Source organism: Dioscorea cayenensis, unplaced genomic scaffold (genome assembly GCF_009730915.1).
Source record: "Dioscorea cayenensis subsp. rotundata cultivar TDr96_F1 unplaced genomic scaffold, TDr96_F1_v2_PseudoChromosome.rev07_lg8_w22 25.fasta BLBR01001407.1, whole genome shotgun sequence".
NCBI classification, from domain to species: Eukaryota; Viridiplantae; Streptophyta; class Magnoliopsida; order Dioscoreales; family Dioscoreaceae; genus Dioscorea; species Dioscorea cayenensis.
In genome coordinates this window covers 1-5153 of record NW_024087798.1, presented here as the reverse complement: position 1 = coordinate 5153, position 5153 = coordinate 1, and the positions used below count along the sequence as shown (strand labels likewise).

Sequence of the window (5153 nt, the reverse complement as noted above, 5' to 3'; positions counted from 1 at the left end):
ATATATATATATATATATGTATATATATATATATATATATATATATATATGTATATATTTATTTAGTATAGAATGATTGAGAATTTTAAAATTGAGATTAAGAGTTTTTTTTTTTTGTGATTGTATATAATATCGAAAAGTATGTATGGTGGTTGTGCAAATTTTATTGTCCGTAGTGTGCCGTTCAAAGTTAAAAGTGCATAATTTTTTTGATTAACTATTTAAATCTTTCTTTAGTCTAGAATGATTGACAATTTTCTAGTTTAAATCAAGATTTATTGTGATTGTATATAATATTAAAGGTATGGATGGTGGTTGTGTAGATTTTCTTGGGGGGTAGTGTGATGTTAGAAGCTAACAGTGCATAATTTTTATGACAAAATATTTGTTTAGGAAATTCTAGATTAATGTTTTACTTATTTTATTTAGAAACTTAAATGTTGTAGTTCATATATATTCAATATATAGTATGTTTATTTATTTACGGAAATTTTCACTTTATGCATATATATTTTATAAATTCCTTTAAGAATTTTTTGTGTGTGTGCGTGAGTGTTTTTTTCTTCATTATAGAGTTTTCTATGTTGTTAAATATGATATGTGAGCATTTTCATGATTGCAATTTATTTGAATTAGAATAAATATAGATTAACATTTATGCATTGTCTTTCTTTTGACAAATTGATAGGTAAGGTATAATGAAGTAAATATTATTACGAAGCAAATACGTATATATATATATATATATTGTTAATAGTTTTGCCAAACATAGAGAATTAAGACATATATATATATATATAATTTAAGTATATCATATAATGAACCAAATCTAATTTATCTAGTTTTTTTTTGTCATTTAAGAGCAACATTGTTGTTGAGATGGTATTATGCAAGGTCCTCATACTCCCAATTTAGTTTTGTTGAAACTTGTTCATGCTGTGGGAAATATTCCTGTAATCATAATTCAATTTCAAATAATCAATAATAATGATTAAAATTGAACATTTAGTAAATAGTACTCATAATTTTATAATTATACCTTCGAGTTTCTCAAGTAGTTCCTTTGCATTTGAAGCAGAGATAATGATTTGCAGTGCAGGTGGGTTGATGAACCCTTCTTATAGAACATGGTCGATAAATGAAAGTAGTGAGTTATAGTATCCATCAATGTTTAGCAAACCAATCTGAAACAAAGCATACCTTAGTTATAAATTATTTCAGGTGTGTTTATAGAGCATTGAGATCAAATTACCTGTTTATCATGTATGCCTAATTGTGCCCAACTAACCACTTCAAAAAACTCTTCAAGAGTTCCATAACCTCTTTAACAATAAAAGACAAATACTTAAGTGTATACATTTTTGTTTTCGTATTTTCAGTTATCTACTGGAAGAAAGTAGATATTCTTATTAATGAGAGAATTTGTGAACTTTAACTATAATGACTGATAAAAGAGTAAGAACAAAATTAAAGTGTCTTGGAAATGCTATTATTTATCAATGGAAGATGTATGTTTTATGGCAACTATTAGTAAGCTTTATAATGAAAATTTAACAGTAGGTAATTGCTGTGTATTTTAAGTGGTCCAAGTGAGGAAAGTATCTTTCTTTCCATTCTATTCCTTATTGAAAGCTTGAATGTCAAGGATTAATATATATTTATTATAAAAACTAAAATAAAATGAGTTTTCATTATATGTAATCTTAAGTGATAATAACTAGCAGTTTATATACTAACCTGGCAAAGCAATATAGGCATCAGCTTGCCTTCCCATCTCTGCTTTCTTATGGTGCATGTTTATAACTGGTTTTATTTCTCCGACAATGATACCAATGATCTGAAAATCAAGGGGAAAATAGAAAATAAAATAAAAACATAGTATTGTAGAAAATGTTTTGATATATGTGGAGAAATGCAGGGATATGTTTAAAAATATGTACACATTAGAAAGAGTGAAGGAAAAATGAAATATTTTCTTTCCATACCTCTCTAACAATTAGAGCCTTTGGAATGACACTATATACATGGATAAAAGATTTTGTTAATAACATTAGAAGATTTTCCTTAAATAAATACAGGGTAAATATTTTTTTATTAAAAAAAAAGTTTAGGGAATAAAGGGAACATTACCCTAGAACATTCCTACCACCATTAAATGCAATTTTAGAAATCAAACCCATTAATCCAATACTCCCTACTCCATATACCAAATCAATGTTCTTCAACACCTGAAAATGGCAACATTTACTGATATATTTCAATGATCTTCAATAATATTCTTACGTTTCAAGAAGAAGAATTGAGAAAGGGGAAAGGGAAAAAGAAGGATTGCAAGATCAATGATAATAAATAAACAGACAGGAATCAAACCAATTCTTTGCCAAGATTAATAGCAGCATCTTGGTAACTTTTTTCTTTCTTGTAGTACTACCACAAAAATATAGATCCTTTTGAACTTGGACACATTGCTTCCCTTTTTTTCCTCCATTTGCTTTTTTAGTTTTTGTTTGGTTAGGTTGAAACATTGGTAATTTGAATGGATATCATAAGTCAACTGTGGAGGATATGGTTTAGCTTTATAGAGAATAAATCAATAATTGTGTGTTGTGAAAGCCTTTAGCTTGTCGTGGACTGTCAGTTCTTGCAATAATTGAAACAACATAAACTTGCATGAATGTTAGACTTTGTGAAATATTCAGGAGAAAAAAAGCAAAATGATTAATAATGGGAGATTGGTAAACATTGTAGTAGTCAAATAAAATATATTGAGTCTGATCAGATGAACATGTGGTTTTTATGCTTTAGTATTTTTTAATACTTAAGGCATATACTATGTTTCAGGTGATAATGATTAGAATCAAGTAAAGATAGACTATAATTATAATTTTTGAAAGACATAGGAGATGATTAATATATATATGTAGATATGTGTGGAAGGGTTTTTTTTTTAATGGCTTACATATATATATATATATATATATATCTAATTTCCTTATGAAATGGTTTGAATAATTTAATATATCACTTTATGCTCGTGTTAAAAGGGCATTAATTACTTAGGGAGACAGATAGGCCTAAGAGTTAGATTTTCTTAGTTTGATTCGTATCTCTTGATACTAATTTTTTCCTTATTTAAAAATATTTAAATCATATTGTTTTGTTTAGATGCGGATGAAAACAGTAGAATATATGACTGATATAATATTATTATAGTGGAATATATATTATATAGTTTTATGCCTAGGTTTGAAATCCCTTAGCTTGATTCGTATCTCTTGATAGGATGTTTTTTTTTTCATATTTTAAATCATTTGAATCATATCTTTTGTTCAAATGTGACATTAATTGTTTAGGGAGAAATTAGGACCTAGGTTTAGATTCTTATTTCTTGAGAGGATGTTTTATTCTTATTTAAAAATGTCTAAACTATAGATGCGGATGAAGAGGTAGAATATAGGAGTGTGAGATAATATTATAGTGAAATATATATATTATATAATTTTAGGCCCTAGGGTTTACAGACTCTTTAAGCAGTTTGACCCATATCTCTTGATGAGTGCACTACCCATCAAAGCGAAGAGAGAGAGAGAGAGAGAGAGAGAGAGAGAGAGAGAGAGAGAGAGAGAGAGAGAGAGAGAGAGCTAGAAGTACTATAATATTATAGGGCCCTATATGTTTTTTATGAGTTAAAAAATTAGATGACATAAGATAAAGTAGACATAGTATTTACCATCGTAATGTAAACAGACATGTAGTTGGGGTTCCTTTCCTCAGCTTTGTAAGATTATGAAAGTTTCATAAAAGATGAATCTTCTTTAAAGATCTTTTATGATTTGCTATTTAAATTATTGGAGGTTTTGGTCTCATCCATATCTACTTTCGGTATCAAATATGTCTTTTTTTTATGTCTTATAATTAATTTATGTCATACGTATCTCCTTTTTGAGTTAGTATTTACATATTGATATTTATCATGTCTTTTTATATTTTCTTTCTAGTAAAGTATGGATTTGAAAACAATATCCTGTGAATCTGGTAGTCACAATCAAGTATGACTTTTATTTTATGCTCCTTTCCTTGGCATTAAGAAATGTTATCTTATTATTGATATTTTGTCTTGTTGTTAGTGTTTCATTTGTGACATGTGTATTTATATATATGTATATATATGTTAGTAATTGTCATTCTAGTACCAATGATTGGTTAACTTAATTATTAGTTGTGATTAACATTTACAAAACAAATCCAATATATATATATATATATATTGGATTTGTTTTAATGATTAGGTGGAAAGATAATGCTATTTAGGTACTAATGCGATGTATATTTTTTATATTTGTCATATTAGCTATGCATAAAGATCTAATTATATTTATTGCACATAAATTTTATCCTTTTTAAAACTATTCAAATTAAGGTTGTCCAAGTTGTGTATGTATTTTTCATATTAATATATGTATATATGTAATTTCGTTGTTTATTATTATAAGCGGAAGGTTTGGATCCAGTTTGATTAACCTATGAGATATGTTATTAAATTTTTCTATTTTTCAACAAATGATTATCTTTAAAAAAAAACTTGAGTATATTTAATTTTTTACTTTCCTTTTACAGTTGGGAATTTGATTAAGTTCATTATCTTCTATATTAGACATAGTTGTATTTTACATTTCAGACTCTTTAATAGGGTTTGAAATATTGTCAAAATTGTTTCTATATATTTTTATATTACTATCTGAAGAAGACAAATGATTTTTACCGGGACATTTGTTTGGTTATAGGTTTTCATATTATTATTTTTAATATTAATATTATTATTATCAGTATTATCTGTATACATTTATTATTTATTTTCATAAAAAATATCTTTAAATTTTTTTTATATTTTTGTATAATTATTATTTATAAAAAAGCAATTTTTAAAAATTTCATTTGTTAATTATCTTTGCATATGCAAAATTTTGTTAATGTTTTTCTTTTATATATTTGAAGTAGTTTTATGAGTGAAGGGAATAAATACACATATCATATTAGTAATATCAGTATATATTAATGATATCTAAATAATTTACTTCATAAATATATATATCTAATATTATACTATATAGATAAGGGAAGAACAACCCACATGCCACATCTCGAGACTCTTT

General features: G+C 26.0%; 1 pseudogene; it reads right to left on the bottom strand.

Moving 5' to 3' along the window:
- Positions 1–1019: 1019 nt before the first annotated feature.
- LOC120256365 lies at positions 1020–2488 on the bottom strand (annotated as a pseudogene).
- Positions 2489–5153: the final 2665 nt, after the last annotated feature.